The 19214-nt window shown below is 36.9% G+C and overlaps 1 non-coding gene across 1 annotated transcript; it reads right to left on the reverse strand.

The window, feature by feature from the left end:
* Window positions 1–3662: 3662 nt before the first annotated feature.
* LOC149990775 (U1 spliceosomal RNA) lies at window positions 3663–3825 on the reverse strand. The gene has a single exon (XR_016508834.1). It is a non-coding gene; the product is annotated as a U1 spliceosomal RNA (small nuclear RNA).
* Window positions 3826–19214: the final 15389 nt, after the last annotated feature.

A 19214-nucleotide genomic window follows, 5' to 3' on the forward strand; every position in this document is an offset into this window, starting at 1 on the left:
TAAGACTTTCTACTGAGCTATTGTTATTATTTCAATTTTCTAAAATATATAAATTGCCTTAACTTTGCCATAGGTATTCATTAGTGAAAAATTACAGAGCAATTCTCAAATATTACAAGTTAACCACTACAGCAAATAGTTCCTAATGAGTTCAGCATAATCAGTGATTGTGCTGTGAACACACTACAATAGAAATCAAAAGTGAATGATCACGTTAAGGAGATTCTAAATGGTAACTATCTGGGTTGTTTGTTTTTTTTTAAGGTAATCAGGTTTTCTGAAGAACCAAATAAGAAGAGAATTTTTTTAATCATTAGGCTAAAGGAATAAAAATATACTTGTACAACAAGTAACTATTGGCTGAAATCACAAAAGAAACAAAATGAGCAGCCAAGGAAAACCTAGACCAAAATATTGTTTTTAAGACAAGAAACACTTTTAAAAAATCAGTTCAGATCAACCAATTTGTATCTAGTACCTACTATGTGCAATGGGATAAAATTAACATTTATTTTCTGTGCAATATGTGCCCACAGTTAGAAGCTGCATTATTAGTATTACCACTAACAGTAGTATTTATAAATCCTCACAAGTCTTGGATGTATGTGGTATAATCCTGATTGCTCATCTGAGAAAACTGGCTCAGAGAATTGAGGACGCAAAGTTTTATCAACCTTCAAGATTCTCAAGACACTCCACGTAGTAGGTATTTTAATCCCCAGTTTACAAGTACTGAACCAGACACTCAGAGAGGTTATGTATCCTGCAAAACTTCACACTTTAACATTAAAGCTGGATTTCTTTTATCTACCAGTCATTCTACAACATAAGCATGCATCAGAATTATACTGTTAAAACAAAAGTTAATAAAACAGATACTGCGGGGCTCCATTCCCAAAGTTTTTGAATCAGAAATACCAAGGTGGGGCCTAAAGGTTTGCATTTCTAAGAAGTTTCCTGGTGATACTACTAATACAGGGACTACACATTGATAACTGGGCAGGGAAAAGTAACTATGGAGAACAAAGAAATCAAATACACTTTTAGCTGAATAAAGGGATTGAAAGGCTAAAAGGTATATTGTCAGAAACATTATGGTCAATTACAAATTTGATGTGAAAGGCAAAAAAGAGCCATAGATGTGATTTTAAGATGTTGTAATCAGGATGACTATTTCTCTTAAATTTTCTTTCACTTTACAGAAATAGAATAATGTAGTCAGAGTGAAGCTATATTGTATGGTTTTTTAATTACTCTTTTTACTTTGCATTTGGCAGAGCTTATTTTTAGCAATAGAGAGCAATGTCACAGAACTCTTTAAGGAAACCATTTTTCATTTTTTTCTTTTCATTTCTTAATTTTTGTTTGTTGTTTTTGTAAAGCAATCTCATTTTAAGTGATAGAAATTTTTTTTCTTCTTTAATGGTAGAAGGATCAAGTAAATTGAATTTGAGATGTTTAATTCAGTTCAGAGAGAAATGGAGTTAATGAGTGGCAAGTTATTGTGGTGTAGTCCACAAGGAACAACTGCAATTAGAATGAACATGCAGACATAACATTAAGATTTTTTTCAAGATCAAGCCACCAAATTCATTTAGAAAAATTATAACAGAACACAGACAAAGAATCAATACTAAAACCCTCTACTGGACATATAAACAATGCAAAAATGGCCGTTAATTCTAGTCCACACCTATTGTCAATTGATCCTGGGGATAAGTTGTGGCATGATAATATTTTATAAATAAGTACACATCTGTATCTCATTATTTCCTCTAAATGAATCGACTATGAATGGAAAAGATTTTAATCTCAACAGAAAGAGAGAAGTACTTACCCATTCAGTGTTCAGAAAGTGTTTTTTATTAAATTAGTGGAATACAATCTATTAATTGAAGACTAGAAAAAAATTTTTAAGGAATATACTACAGAAAAAGAAAAAACAAGGACCTAGGGCAGAAGTTCTTAGTTTGTTTTTTGCCATGGCTATCATATACTTTACAAACTCTTTCAGACTAATGTTTTTATGCATAAAACAAAATAAAATTTCATAAAAATATTATAATGAATTATTGCTTATGAAATATTAGAAACTAAATTTTTACATGTTAATATAGCATGTTTCTTTATTAATGACATATTTTAGAAAATCCATTAAAATTTCTTTTGTTGACATTTTAGTGTGAAGGTAATTTCTGCTTAGTTTGAATAAGGCCATTAACCTATGAGGCAACATACATATCGTATTGGACATCCAATCACCTTAATTTTTAATTTTTCCTTACATTGTTAAAAAAGAAGAAATATTTATTTGCAAATATATATTATTAAAAATGGAACTAAAGCTTTCGTAGCTCTTTTAAGTGCAGGGTTACGTTTTTTTGCAGTGAACACTAGCATTGTCCATGGCTTTTTGTGTTAAAATGTAATTGTAGAAAGTTTTTTTGTTTTAACAATCAGTGAGTTTATCTTTGGTTAGCCTAACATCTTTTATACAATTTATGTCAGAAAAAAATATTGTGCAACTATGGTTTCAATTTAATGCTATCAATGAAGAAATATCTTTTGAAAGTCTTTGATGTGTTTCAGGGGTTTTCATATTTCTCTTTTCAAATAAAATGACAGAGAACTTTATACCTCCACTTCATTTTGGTAAAGCATTTCCTCCAGCACTTAAAGTTTGCAAGGATATAGATTTCTACTGTCTTCTTCCTTATTGGGAGCTTAACCAAGAAGGCTTGGAATTTTAAAGAAGAATCACAATGGTAATTTCAGGATCTTGAAAATTTTATCTCATTCATATGGTGAAAATATCCATGGGGTAAGTCATTCAATGGATAAAATATTTTCTTTCTAAGTGAGCCAAATGATTTTTTTTTTTTTGGAAAAGGTGAAGTTTCTCTTCCTGGTTTGAACCATGAATATTAACCTTATGTTGGAAGCTACTGAAATTCCATGTGGTAAATTATACTATTCTCCTATTTTAAAAAAATATTTAAAAATGAGGACATTTCAAGATGCATTGACAATATTTATGGCTCTTAAAAAAACTTCTTTCACATTCATGGCAAAAGTTTTTGTTGCCAGTGTACATCTCTGTAAAAAGCAGTGAGTGACAATGACAAAAGGAAGTTCCTTTTTTTTTTCAGTGAAGTAGGAAAAACAGATGTATTATCAATCATTATAGAAGATCCATCTATGCAAAGAGTATGATACTTTTCTTTCCAGTCAAATATTTGCCTGGAAAAACAACTTTTTACCATTTCCAAACATAAACAGCCTTGGCAGTATCCAAAAGGGACTCACAAAATAAGATATTCTTTTTAAGTGTCAGTATGCATACCATTAGGAAAACCAATCTGTTGGCTACATTAAGAGATGTCTATAGCTGCACCTAGTAATGTATTCAATAGGAATCTGGAAGCTGCCAATTCCTTGATGATTTGTTTTAAGAATCTATCACAACATTTTTCCCTCTAATCCACAAACCATCTTGATCTCTTCAGTTTTTGTGACTTTATGAAGTCTCTGTAATAGTGTGAGAACCAAATACTGAGCAATCTCATGGAAGGTTAATTGACTACCATAGTTTTAAAGTAATAATGAATACATACGATACTTCAGAACTGAAATAAGTTGGGAAAATATAGGTAATTTTTTTCCAAGGAAGAGCGCGAACACAGTCTCCCATTACCACAAATTAGGCAGTCGAGTTTCCCACATTTAGGGAAATCTCAGGGGTCAACACAACTGGAATAAAATTGGTAAGCCTCGCCCTGGGAAAACCACCTAGTGATCATGGTATCTCCCCTTCCAGGTAAGTATATAGAGGTTGTTTTGATTGATGGCAGTATCAGGAGTACTACCAACAATACTGTGGGTTGTTCCTGAATTTATAAGAAAAGAAAGTTCTTCTGGCTGAAATGTTTCCATGGGTCTCTTGTAGACCTATAAATCCCATCTTAAGAAATCCCAATCAAGAGGTTTACCAATGGACAGAACTATTACTTAGAATTATACCTATTTTATACACAGCATCTCCTTTTAATTTTCTACAGAAGAATTATGCACTTTGCATTATCTACATGATTTTTCTCACTTTTCCTAGTGGGTTTAAGCTTAGAATTAATTTTAATATCTTATTTCTAGTTCTCCTTAATCCTCTTCTAAGATAAGAAGAAACAGGAACATTTATGATTCAGTCACAAGTGCAGAGTCCCAAACAAGATGAACCCAAAAAGACCCACACCAAGAGACATTATAATTAAAATACCAAAAGTTAAAGACAAAGTAAATTTTAAAAGCAAAAAGAGAAAGACAGTTACTTACCTACTACTGAGCTTCCATAAGATTGTCAGCTGATTTCTCAATGGACACTTTGCAGGCCAAAAGGAATTGGCATAAAATATTAAAAGTGATGAAAAGCAAGGACCTATAACCAAGATTTCTCTACCCAGCAAAGCTATCATTTAGAATAGAATAACAGATAAAGAGCTTCCCAGACAAGAAAAAGCTAAAGAAGTTCATGACTACCAAATCAGTATTATATGAAATGTTAAAGTGTCTTTCTTAAGGAAGAAAAGAGAAGATAAAAATATGAGTAATAAAATGCCAATCAACATATTTATCTATCAACAATTACTTTAAATGCAAATGGATTAAGTGCTGCAATCAAAAAGCATACTGTGGCTGAATTGATAACAAAACAAGACTCTTACATGTGTTGTCTACAAGAGACTCCAGATCAAAATACACAGACTGAAAGTAAAGGGATAATAAAGGATATTTCACGATAATGGAAATAAGAAAAGCTGTGGTAACAACATTTATATCAGCCAAAACGGACTTTAAAACAAAAGCCTATAACAAGAAACAAGGAGACCCAGCAACTCCATTTCTGGGTATTTATTCAAAGAAACCCCAAAACACTAAGTTGAAGAGACATATACATCCATATGCTTAATGAAGCATTATATACAGTAGCCAAGATATGAAAGATACCTAAGGACCCATCAACAGATGAATGGATAAAAAACTGGTGCATATATACAATGAAATATGATTCAGCAATTTAAAAAAAATGAAATCTTGCCATCTGCAACATCATGGATGGACCTAGAGGGTACACTGCCTAGTGAAATAAATAAGACAGAGGAAGACAAGTTTCAGATCATATCACTTATATATGAAATCTAAAAAGACAAAATAAATGAACAAATAGAACAGAGATAGACTCATAGATTCAGAGAACATTTTGATATTTGCAAGATGTGAGGGATTTGAGAGAATGGGTGAAACTGTAAAGGGATTAAGGAGTATTAATTAGTAGTTAATAATAGTCATGGGGATGTAAGATGTAGCTAAAGAACATAGTCAGTAATATTGTAATAACTGCATGGTGTTAGGTGGATACTATTTTTTCAGGGAGGATCACTTCTTAAGTTATATAAAGGTCTAATCACGGGGTTGTACACCTGAAACTAATATAATATTTTGCATCTTTTAAAGAATGTTTAAAAAGATTCACTCATATATTCAAGCTTAACTCCTGGTAAAGATATATTTGAATTAAAAGACACAATGAGATCACAGGACTATGATGAAATGTGTGAATTAGTCAAATAATGAGTTTGGGCTTGGAGGCAGATGAGGAAGTGTCAAATGATAAGAACTGGTTTTCCAAAGGGAATAAGAATGCAAAGGGTAATTATGGAAAATTATATAATACCTTTGTTATTTCTTCCCAATATAACTATATCCTGTTGTTTTAACTGTGTTCTATTTTGAGAATATGAAAGTTATTTAAATTCAAATGTAAGTAGAACATTTTCTAAATTCAAAAAATTCTTGTGCCAGCACATTAGCTTTGATAAATCGCTTTTCTCATCTGTAATATTGAAGTAATAATAATATCTACATCATAGGATTATTGTGATTGTGTGACAGGATTAATATCATGTAAAATTCCAAGCACTATGAGTGGAATGTAGAGCTCAATAAATCTTATCATTCACTATCATCATCAAAATTCCTATATAGATATTATTTAAAGCACAAGGGGGAGTCAGTTAAATATTTAAAGCAATTAGCACAACAAAATTTGCATTTTAGAGAACTACAGGTGGCAATAAGACTAATGACAGCTTTTGGTAATATTTATTTTTATCTTATTTTTCATGTCAGTATATTAGTAATGGATGTCATATTTTTACCCTATGAAAGAATGCTATTGTGCCAACTACCTCAGAAATCATTGTTATTACCAGCCTGTATGAATGAAGGTTAAGATGACTTTGGAGTAAGGAGAATTCTGTGAAGAAAATCAAAGGAACTTGTTCATCATAGGAAGGATGACACAACATGCATAAATATATATCTAGCTTTCAGGCATAAATAATGAAATAATGTGCTTAGTTATAGTACATTAGTTGAATATTTATTATATGCTAGGCACTCATAGGTGCTTGGGTTACATCAGTCAATAAAATAAAATAAAACAAAGCATGTTACACTCATGAATAATATTATAATAAGGCAGAGGAAGGCATGCATTATACAGTAAATTAATAAATAAATTTGGCCCTGGCTGGTTTAGCTCAGTGGATTGAGCGTCGGCCTGCGAGCTAAGTGTCACTGGTTCGATCTTCCAGTCAGGGTACATCAGAGAAGGAAAACTCTGACTCCAAAATACCTCCGCTGCCTTGCGGCATACCTCTTCTGGGGAAAGGCTAAGGGAGTAAACCCCGACAGAAAATCCGGAGCCGGAGTCCCTAAGGCGGTTTGACGTTGTAGTCAACACCGGCAACTCCTGCGGCGCACCTGAAGCCAAGCTGTATCGACTCCGTCTTTCCCTTGGACCCTTCAGCTGCGAAGAGAGGGGGGGTCTGCTGCATGGGCAACAGCAGACCCTCCATATTACCCTGCCCAGGCTCTGTAGCTTCAGCTCCACTGGAGAGGACACTCCAGCGTCATCGCAAGATGTCAATTCAACACGGGAGGAGACAGATGCCATGTCACTCCCGAGTCAGACTGCACAGCCATTCTCGGCGGTGCAGATAGACACTTAAGAAGCTACACCATCGTCTCTCGAGACGGACGGCTGCCGACGACGACGACGAATAAATAAATTAATGGTATGCCATGCTGAAAGGAGATAAAAGATGTAGGGAAAATAGTAAACCAGAATAAAAGAAATGAGACATTTTGGGATGAGGACAGATTTATATTTCTAAATAAAAGGTCATAATAGATAGACCTCATTTGGGGGATAACACTTGGGCAGACTTGAGGGAGGAAAAGAAGCTAATCACATTTGTAAATGATCATTATAAGAAGAAGAAATAGCACAAAATTTCTGGTTTTAATGTACCTATTATGCTGGAGACAATGTAAGGATTCCAATAAGGCTGAAGCAGAGCAACTGAGGGAAAAACAGTAGAAAATGAGGTCAAAGAAGAAACATGAGTGTGGGGTTAAATCATGAAAAGCTTTCAAGTCCACTGGAAGATTTTGACTTTTACACTAAATTAAAGAGATATGAGAGGATTCTGACTTATATTTTTAAACACTATTTTTACTGCAGTGTTCAGAATCTATTACAGAGAAGCAAGGACAGAGGCAGACAAACCAATTTAGAGTAAGTGATGCTAACAGACTGGACTATGGTGGTAGCAATGGAGGTGGTGAGAAATGGTCAGATTGTGGATATGTGTCAAGGCTTACATAGATAGGCCTTGTTGGTGGATTGAATAAAGTTTGAGAAGTGTAAGGCATTCAGGATATATCCAAGATTCTGAACATGAACAAGTGGAACGTTAGAATTACCATTGAACTGAGATTATGAGGGCTTCAAGAAGACCAGGTTTGTAGACTTCAAATTTTAGATATGTTGCCTTTGGGATATCTGTTGGATTTCCAAGTGGAAATATTTGGCAAATAGTTGAGTATAGCATTCTGAAGTTTACAAGAGGTGTCTTAGATGGAAATATAAATGTGGATGTTATCAGCTTAGAAGAGAAATTTAAAATCATAAAGTTGGATAAGATAATAGAAGAGAGAGTGTAGATGAAGAAGGAAAGGGGAACTGGAACTGAGGCATGGGTAACCCCAATATTAGAAGGCCATGCAGAGAGAAGGAATCAACAAAAGACTCAGAAGGAATAGCATATGAAAAATTGGATGAATGAGATATCTTGGAAATTTAATAAAAAAGTTTATTAGGGGTCAGACGTGATTAAATAACATGGCAATTGAGAAATATCCACATCAGCAGCACATAAAGGTTTGGTGGAGTTGAGGGAAATGATAGCTTAGTGGCAGTGAATTTATGAGAAAAATTTTTAAACGGTAATTTGGTATAGTATGTATGGTCAACTATTTCGAAGAATTTTGACAGCAGGGGTCTGTAGTAATTTTTCTTTGTTGGTAATACGGGGAAAATAAGAATATGCTTGTATTCAATTAGAAAAATCCAGCAGAAAGAAAATGATTGATGATGAAGGAAATATGTAAGAATTATTGAAATGTGACTATTGAGTAAGCCAGAAGTGGGACTTAGTGCCTAGGTGGAGGGACTGGATTTAGATAAGCAAGCAGAGAGTTCATTTGTGGGACACAGTGTAAATGGGCATTGTGAATAATTTGGTGAATATAGGAGGTAGTGGGCATCTGTGGAAGTTCTTTTTTAACATTTTTACTTTGGAAACTTTCAAATATATGATTATATATATAAAGTAAAGAAGTCATATAATGAAAGTTTAACTTTACTCAGTTTCAAAATCTAGCATTATTTTGTCAATTGATTTTCATAAAATAAATAATATTACTTGCTGAAATACTATAATTAAAGTATCAGGTATCATAATATTATTTCACTCAGAAAATCTTTAGTATTTATCTCCAGCAGGACTTTTTCCTTTAACATAACTAACATACTATTATTGTGATAAATGCAAAATTAAGAAGAGTCTTGGGAAACCATCTAATTCCCATTCCATGTTCACATTTCACCAATTATCTCAAAACTGTATTTTCATATTTGGTTTGTATAAATCATGAACCAAACAAGAATCACATATTACATTTTGTTAATGAATTTTAAAAATCTATGTAAATGAATACCAACATTATTTTCCATAAAATTTAAATAATGAACAAACAATGGGTCTCTTGGAGGTAGCATATATATTTCACAGTACTAGAACAAATATTTCACAAATTTATATGGAACTACAAAATGACCTGAATAGCAACAGCAATCTGGAGAAAGAAGAACAAAATGGGGGAATCATGTTACCCAATATCAAACTAAAGTACAAGGCCGTAGTAATCAGAGTAGCATGGTACTGGCCTAAAAGACATGTAGATCAATTGAAGAGAATAGAGAGCCCAGAAATAAACCCACAAATTTGTAGGCAATTAATATTTGACAGAGGAAGCAAGCACGTACAATGGACTAAACATAGTTTATTCAATAAATGGCATTGGGAAAATTGGACAGACATGTCCAGAAAAGTTAAACTTGATCACATTTTTACACCACCCACAAGAATAAATTCAAAATGGATCAAAGACTTAAATGTCAGACCTGAAACCGTAAAAGTCATAGAAGAAAACATAGGCAGCAAAATCTTGGACATTGTTTGTAGCAGTTTTTTTATTGGACATGTCTCCCCAGGCAAGAGGAACTATACACACACACACACACACACACAAATGGGACTATATCAAACTAAAAAGCTTTGCACAGCAAAAGAAATCATCAACAAAATAAAAAGACAACTCACAGGATGGGAGAATATATTTGCTGATATATCTGATAAAGGGTTAATATCCAAAACTGATAAAGAACTTACAAAACTGGACACACACAAAAAAAAAAACTCAATTAAAAGTGGGAAAAGGACCTGAATAAACATTTCTCCAAAGAGGATATACAAATGTACAATAGACATATGAAAAGATGCTCAATGTCACTAATCATCAGAAATGCAAATTAAAACCTAAACTGAAATATTATCACACACCTGTGAGAATGGCTATCATCAATAAATCAACAAACAACAAGCGGTGATGGAGAGGAAGTGGAGAAAAGGGAATCTTTTTGTGCTATTGATGGGAATGCAGATTGGTGCAGCCACTGTGGAAAGCAGTATGAAGATACCTCAAAAATTAAAAATGGATCTGCCTTTTGACCCAGCAATCCCACTTCTGGGAATATATCCAAAGGAACCCAAAACACTAATTCAAAAGAACATAAGCACCCCTATGTTCATTGCAGCAATATTTACAATTGCCAAGCTATGGGAAGCAGCCCAAGTGTCCATCAGTAAGTGAGTGAATAAAACAACTATGGGACATTGACACAATGAAATACTATTCAGTTGTAAAAAAGAAGAAAATTTTACCCTTTACAACAGTATAAATGGACCTGGAGAGCATTATTCTAAGTGAAATAAGCCAGTCAGAGAAAGACAAATATATTATTTTATTCGTATGTGAATTCTAATGAACAAACTGAACTAGCAAGAAACATGGAAATAGACTCATAAATGGAGAGCAGGATGACAGTTGGTGGGGGAATATTAGGGGGTAGAGGAATTGAGCAAAAAGGAAAAAGAACTCATGGACAACAGTGTGGTGATTGATTGGAGTAGGGACATTTAAGTGGACTAAGTTGTGATGGAAAAAATACAATAAATATTAAATTAAAAGTGAATAATAAATATTGAACAAATGAGGCCATGTGTGCTCTAAAAATTTCTATCCTCTGGATTTGTCTATTTCCATTCTTGTGGTGTATTTCAATATGTTCTTTTGTTTACATATTTTCTGTAAACTAGTCACTGGATCTGGAGGCTTGAATGATGCAAGTTCTATTCTCTTCTTTTAAAAAAAAAGATTTTATTTATTTATTTTTAGAGGGGAAAGGAGGAAGATGAGAAAGAAACATCAATGTGTGGTTGCCTCTCGCATGCCCCCAACTGGAGACCTGGCCCGAAACCTAGGCATGTACCTTGACTGGGAATCAAACCGGCGACCCTTTGATTTGCAGGCCAGCACTCAATCCACTGAGCCACACCAGCCAGGGCTCTGTTCTCTTTCTTTAACAAGAACACAATAGCTTTTATGATGTGCTTTCTATTGAATTAAAATATGGCCATATATTATTGTTCCATTTTTAGTGATTTTGAAATTGGTTATTGAGATTATGTTGACTTAATCCTTTAATTATAAATATCAACTTTTCACCTAATTGATTTAACAAAAAAGATATTCCTTGCCTACATCCATTTTTTATTTAAAGGTTGAAAATAGCTATGATTTCAATTATACTATTCCTTGTGTATTTGCTAGATGGAATTTTCAATATAGGAAAACATAACTATCTAGTTATCTTACATACAGAAAAAGTAGAGTAAGTACTTGATTCTTTCTATTATTTTAAAACAATTTTCATAGTAAAGAGCTGGTGCTTCAGCAGCTTCCAACGATTACCTAAGATACTTCTGTTTTAAGAATCATTACAAACTCTTAGAATTTTAAAATAAAATTAGTGTGCTTCAATCTATTTTATTAATTTAATTTTATTGTTTTTCTATTTCAGTTGTCCCATTTTCCCCCATTGCTGCCCCCTACCAAGCCCACCCCTTCTCCCACAGTCATTATCCACCCCATTGTCCATCTCCATGGGTTATTTATACTAGTTCCTTGACTAAACCCTTCCCCTTCTTACCCCCCTTCTCTCCCTCCCCTCTCTCCCCTGATAACTATTATTCTATTTCTTGTTCAATTTTGTTCATTTGTTTGTGTTGTTCATTAGTCTCCTGTATCAGGTGATAATATGTGGTATTTTTCTTTCATTGCCTAGCTTATTTCACTAAGCATAATTCTCTTTAGTACCATCCATGTGGTCACAAATGGCAGGAGTTACTTCTTTCTTTCAGCTGCATAGTATTCCATTGTGTAAATGTACCAGTTTTTTGCTCCACTCAATTACACATGGGCACTTAGGCTGTTTCCAGCACTTGACTATTGTAAACAGCGCTGCTATGAACATAGGGGTGCATAAGTTCTTTTGAGTTGGGGTTTCAGGATTCTTCGGGTCATCGTCATCGGCAGCCGTCCGTCTTGAGAGACGATGGCGTAGCTTCTTGAGAGTCTATCTGCACCGCCGAGAATGGCTGTGCAGTCCGACTCGGGAGTGACAATCCCTGCCGCACTTGGTACAGGTGAAGGCAGATGGCCGTTGTTGCTGCTGTTGACGCTGCTTCCGCCTCGATCTTTTCTGGACCGCCTCCTCGTTGCGCGCAGCCTCTGCGCGTGACGTACCTTGCCTGACCGCGAGCCTCCAGGCTAGGCGGTCGTCTGCTTGAACTTCCCATGTGTTGAGATTGATGGAGCATTGTGTCATGTCCTTTTTGCAGATGTCTTTGAACCGCAGTTTTGGGCGCCCTGTCATCCTCTGGCCTTCTGCTAGCTCGCCGTAGAGGAGGTCTTTGGGAATACGGCCTGCATCCATTCTTTTGACATGGCCGAGCCACCTGAGGCGTCTCTCACTAAGAACTGCATGCAAACTGCTCATGTTGGCTCGCTTCAGCACCTCGGTGTTGGGAACCTTATCTTGCCAGGTGACATGCAGGGCACGTCGCAGGGACCTCATGTGGAAGCTGTTGAGTTTCCTTTCGTGCCTTGCGTAGGTGGTCCACGTCTCGCTGCCATAGAGGAGAGTGCTGAGTACGCAGGCTTGGTAGATGTGCAGTCTGGTTTTCTCAGTGAGGCTGGAATTGTTCCACACTCGCCAGTTCAGTTTGGCCATAACTGTGGCTGCCCTGGCGATTATCCGGTTGACCTCCAAGTCAACTGACAGAGAGCTCGAGATGGTGGACCCGAGGTAAGTGAAGTCATTGACAACCTCCAGGGTGTATCCGTCGATGGTGATGCAAGGGGGAGTCCCCGTGCCTTGAGCCATAACGTTCGTCTTCGTCAGGCTGATGGCTAGTCCGAACTCCTTGCATGCGTGGGAAAGGCAAGTGACTAGCTGCTGGAGTCCCTCTTCGGAGTGTGATGTCAAGGCTGCGTCGTCGGCGAAGAGCATCTCACGGATGAGCACCTCTTTGACCTTGGTCTTGGCTCATAGATGGGCCAGGTTGTAGAGCTTGCCATCGGATCTGGTGTGAATGAAGACACCCTCGCTGCAGTCCTTAAAGGCGTATTGGAGGAGCATGGAGAAGAAGATTCCGAACAGCGTAGGTGCGAGGACGCAGCCCTGCTTTACTCCGCTGCTGACTGGGAAGGCCTCAGAGGTTGCGCCGTTGTAGGACACCGTGCTGTGCATGTTGTCGTGAAAGGACATGACCACAGCAAGCAGATGTGGTGGACAGCCAATCTTCCGTAGCAAGCTGAAGAGTCCGCTTCGACTGACCAGATCAAACGCCTTCGTAAGGTCGATAAAGGCGAGGTAGAGTGGTTTATGCTGCTCGTGACACTTCTCCTGCAGCTGGCGTAGGGAGAAGATCATGTCCACTGTTGATCGGCCAGCTCTGAAGCCACACTGGGACTCTGGGTAGACGCGGGAAGCAAGGGTCTCCAGGCGGGCAAGAGCGACCCGGGCGAATACTTTGCCGACGACGCTGAGGAGAGAGATGCCCCGGTAGTTGTTGCAGTCGCTGCGGTCTCCTTTGTTCTTGTACATGGTGATAATGTTGGCGTCTCTCATATCCTGGGGGATGTAACCCTCCTTCCAGCAGAGACAGAGTAGATGGTGGAGCGGTTGTAGCAGGACTGGTTTCCCGCTCTTTAGGATTTCTGGAGGGATTCCGTCGCTTCCTGGTGCTTTCCCGCAAGCGAGGCGGTCGATGGCTTTGCCGAGCTCTGCCGCAGTAGGTAGGGTGTCTAGCTCCTCCATGACTGGTAGGTCTGGGATGGCGTTAAGAGCAGTGTCTGTTACGGTGTTCCTCGTCGCGTACAGCTCGAGGTAGTGCTCGGTCCACCGCCGCATTTGCTGTTCCTGGTCAGTGATGACCTCACCTGTCTTGGACTTAAGGGGGGCGATCTTGGAGGGGATTGGGCCTGTTGCCTTCTTGATACCCTCATACATTCCTCGTGCATGCCTATATCGGCGGCTTCCTGGATGCTTCTGCACAGGTTTAGCCAATAGGTGTTGGCACAGTGGCGGGCGGTCTTCTGGACTTTGTTCCTGGCAGCCCGTAGAGCTTGAAGTGTACTGGGAGTGGGCGTGGCCTTGTAAGCCAGTAGGGCCTTCCTCTTAGCCTCGATCACGGGTTCCATTTCTTCCCAGTGAGCCTCGTACCAGTCAGCGTTCTTCCGCTCTTTCTTCCCGTAAGCAATAATGGCGGAGTTGTATATGGCGTCGCGGAGACGTGGCCAATTGGATTCGATAATGTCATCTGCCGCCATTCCCTTGGCAAGTGCATCTTCCATCCTGTTGATGAATTGCTGGGTCTTAACTGGGTTGCTGGCACAACTGGTGTTGATGCGTGGGCGACCCTTCATCTTGGAGTGGTGCAACCTCTTCGGCATTATGCGCACCTTGCTTACCACGAGGGCATGGTCCGTGTCGCAGTCTGCACTGTGGTAGCTGCGGGTGAGGAGGGTGTTGCCAATATCCGTTCTTCTGGTGATGACGAGGTCAAGCTGGTGCCAGTGGCGGGAGCGAGGGTGCCTCCATGACACCTGGTGGATCTCTTTGCACTTGAAGAATGTGTTTGTCACGCACAGGCCGTGGTGACACAAAAGCTCAAGCAGTCGCTGACCATTCTCATTGATCTTTCCTCTCTCAAAGTTTCCGAGGCAGGTGGGCCAGGCCATGTGGTCGGCTCCTAGGATTCTTCGGGTACAATCTTAGTAATGAAATCACTAGTTCAAAAGACAGTTCAATTTTAAGTTTTTCTAAGGAAATTCCATAGTTTTTTCCATAGTGACTGCACCAGTCTGCATTCCCACCAACAGTGCACTAGGGTTCCTGTTTCTCCACATCCTCGCCAGCATTGATGTCTGTTGATTTGTTGATGATGGCCATTCTGACAGGTGTAAAGTGGTATCTCATTGTGGTTTTTATTTGCATCTCTCTGATGGCTAGTGATGTTGAGCATTCTTTCATATGCCTAGGGATCCTCTGTATATCTTCCTTGGAGAAGTGTCTGTTCAGGTCCTTTGCCCATTTTTTAAATTGGGCTGTCTGTAATCTTGGTGTTGAGACATGTAACTTCTTTATATATTTTGGACATCAATCCCTTATCTGAGGTATCATTGGAAAATATGTTTTCCCATATGGTTAGTTCCCTTTTCATCTTGCTTATGTGTTCTTTTGCTGAGCAGAAACTCTTTAGCTTGATGTAGTCCCATTTTTTTATTCTTTCCTTTATTTCCCTTGCCTTAGGAGATATATCAGTGGAAGTATTGCTACTTTGGGATGTCTGAAATGTTCTTGCCTATGTTTTCCTCTAGGACTTTTATGGTATCATGTCTTACATTGAAGTCTTTGATCCATCTTGAGTTTATTCTCATGTGTGGAGTAAGTTGGTGGTCTAGTTTCATTTTTTTTTTGCATGTCCCTGTCCAGTTCTCCCAGCACCATTTGTTGAAGAGTCTCTTCTCACTCCATTTTATGTTCCTTCCTCTTTTGCCAAATATTAGTTGGCCATATAGACTTGGGTTTATTTCTGGGCTCTCTATTCTGTTTCATTGATCTATACATCTGTTCTTATGCCAGTACCAGGCTGTTTTGATTACAGTGGCTTTGTAATATAGTTTGATGTCAGGTATTGTGATTCCTCCTACTCTATTATTCTGTATCAAGATTGCTGTGGCTATTCAGGGTCTTTTTTTTTTTTTTTTTTTTTTTTTGTTCCATATACATTTTTGGAGTATTTTTCTAGGTCTGTGAAATACGTCATTGGTATTTTAATAGGGATTGTGTTTAATCTATAAATTACTTTGGGTACTATGAACATTTTAATGATGTTGATTCTCCCCATCCATGGACATGATATATGCTTCCATTTATTTGTATCTTCCTTAATTTCTTTCTTCAGTGTTATGTAGTTTTCTGAATACAGGTCTTTTTTCTCTTTGGTTAAGTTTATTCCTAGGTCCTTTATTTTTCTTGTTGCTATAGTTAATGGTTTTGTTTTTTTTTTTAGTTTCTATCTCTGATATTTTATTGTTGGTGTAGAGAAATGACTTCTATTTCTTAATATTGACTTTGTACACTGCTATTTTGCCAAATTCATTTATTAGGTCAAAAATTATTTTTCATGGACTCTATAGTGTTTCCTATGTACACTATCATGCCATCTGAAAATAATGACAGTTTTATTTCCTCTTTTCCAATTTGGATGCCTTTTATTTCTTTTTTTTGTCTCATTGCTGTGGTTAGAACTTCCAACACTATGTTGAATAGGAGTGGAGAGAATGGACATCCTTGTCTTGTTCCTGATCTCATGGGGAATGCTTTCAGTTTTTGTCCATTGAGTATGATGCCTTCAGGAATCTTGTCTATGGCCTTTATTATGTTGAGCTATGATCCCTCTATTCCCATTTTGCTTAGTACGTTTATCATAAGTGGATGTTGTATTTTATCAAATGCTTTTTCAGCATCAATTGATATGATCATGTGATTTTTGTCTTTCATTTTCTTTATGTGGTCTATTACATTTATTGATTTGTTATTATTAAACCATCCTTTCATCCTTGGGATAAATTCCACTTGATCATGGTGTATGATATTTTTAATGTGTTGCTGTATCTGCTTTGCCAATAATTTTTTAAGGATTTGAGCATCTATGTTCATCAGCTATATTCACCTATAGTTTTCTTTCATTTTTGTGTCTTGACCAGGTATTAGTGTAATACTGGCTTTATAGAAATATTTTGGGAGTCTTCCCTCTTCTTGGATTTTTTAGAATAGTTTGAGAAAAGAAGGCATTAGTTCTTCCCTAAAAATCTCGTAAAATTTGCCTGTGAAGCACCGGTCCAGGGATTTTCTGTGCTGGGAGTTTTTTGATTACTGTTAAAATTTCACTCTTTGTTATTGGTCTGTTCAGGTTTTCTACTTCTTCTTTATTCAGTTTGGGAAGTTTGTATGTTTCTAAAAATTTGTCCATTTTGTATAGGTTGTCAAGTTTCTTGCCATACAGTTGTTTGTAGTAATTTCTTACAATCCTTTGTATTTCTGTGATATCAGTGGTGATTTCTCCTCTTTCGTTTCTGATTTTGTTTATTTGGGTCATCTCTTTTTTTTCTTGATGAGGCTGGCTAAAGGCTTGTTCATTTTGTTTATCTTTTCAAAGAACCAGCCCCTACTTTTGTTGATCTTTTGAATTATTTGTTTAGTCTCTACGTCATTTAATTCTGCTCTAATCTTGATCATTTCCTTTCTTCTACTCACCCTTGGCTTTGTCTGTTGTTGTTGTTTTAGTTCTTGCAGCTGTAAGGTTAGGTTTTTTATTTGAAATTCTTCAATTCTTTTTTATGTAGGCCTCTATTGTTATGAAATTTCCTCTCAGGACTGCTTTTGCTGTGTCCCATAGGTTTTGAGCTGTTGTGTGTTCATTATCATTAGTTTCTAGAAACTTCTTGATTTCTTCTTTGATGTCATTGTTAATCCATTCATTATTTAATATTATGTTATTCATTCTCCGTGCGTTTCAATGTCTTTGAGTTTTTTCCTTGAGGTTGATTTCTAGTTTCAAGCCATTGTGATCTGAGCAGATGCTTGATATAATTTCAATTTTCTTGAATTTGTTGAGGCCAGTTTTGTGTCCTACCATGTGGTCCATCTTTGAAAATATTCCATGTGCACTTCAAAGTAATGTATATTTTGCTTCTTTGGGATGAAAAATTCTATATGTGTGTGTGTATGTGTGTGTGTATAAGTAATTTAGTCCATTTGATCTAGAGTCTTGTTCAATGCCTCAATATCCTTGGTGTTTCTTTGCTTCGAAGATCTGTCTATTGTTGATATTGGGGTGTTAAATTCTCCTACTGTGAGTGTGTGGCCGTTGATATCCTTCTCATAGTCTTCCAAGATATTCCTTATATATTTGGGTGCTCCTATGTTGGGTGCATATATGTTTACCAGGGTTATATCTTCTTGATGGATTGTTCCCTTAAGTATTATGAAATGCCCTTCTTTGTCTCTTTTTATGGCCTTTGCTCTGAAATCTGTTTTGTCTGATATAAGTATTAATATACCAGATTTTTTTAATGTCCATTTTGCTTGAAATATTTTTTTCCATTTCTTCACTTCAGTCTGTGTAAATCTTTTCTTTTGAGGTGTGTCTCTTATAAACAGCATATATGTGGTTCATGGTTTTGTTTTCATTTCACTAGCTTATGTCTTTTGATTGGAGCATTTAATCCATTTATATTTACGGTTAGAATTGACAGGCATTTACTTATTTACCTTTGTACCTGTGTTCCTCTCCCTCTCTCTTTTTCTTTGTTTTCTTGAAGCATCTCCTTTAGCATCTCTTGCAACACTGGTTTGGTGGAGATATATTCTTTTAGTTTTCCTTTGTCTGGGAAACTCCTTATTTCACCTTCCATTTTGAATGAGAGCCTTGATGGGTAGAGTAGTCTTGGTTGTAGGCCTTTGTTTTTCATTGCTTAAAATATCTTTGGCCATTCCCTTCTGGCTTGTAGTGTTTCTGTTGAGAAATTGGTCAATAGCCTTATCGGAGCTCCCTTGTATGTTATTTGCTGTTTTTTTTTCTCTTGCTGCCTTTAGGATTCTCTCTTTGTCTTGGAATGTTGCCATTTTAACTATGATGTGCCTTGAAGTTGGCCTTTGGGGTTTATCTTAATTGGGACCCAGTGTAATTCCTGGACTTGCATGACTTTTTCTCTCATCAAGTTAGGGAAATTTTGTCATTACTTTTTCAGTCAGGTTTTTTATCCCATGCTCTTCTTCTTCTCCTTCTCTTATCCTTATGATATGGATATCATTTTGTTTCATGTTTTCCTGAAGTTCCCTTAAACCCTCTTCATTCTTTTTTAATATTTTTTTTCATTTTGTTGTATTATCTGGGAATTTTTTTCTATGTTGTCCTCTAAGTCATTGATCTGTTCCTCTGCTTCATTTATCCTGCTCTTTATTGCTTCTACTGTGTTCTTCAGTTCAGAAATTATATTCTTCATTTCTTCCTGATTCTTCTTGATAGTTTCTATGTCCTTTTTTATGCTGGTATAGT

This window comes from Furipterus horrens, unplaced genomic scaffold, assembly GCF_987537825.1.
Source record: "Furipterus horrens unplaced genomic scaffold, mFurHor1.1.pri manual_scaffold_17, whole genome shotgun sequence".
Lineage (NCBI taxonomy): Eukaryota > Metazoa > Chordata > Mammalia > Chiroptera > Furipteridae > Furipterus > Furipterus horrens.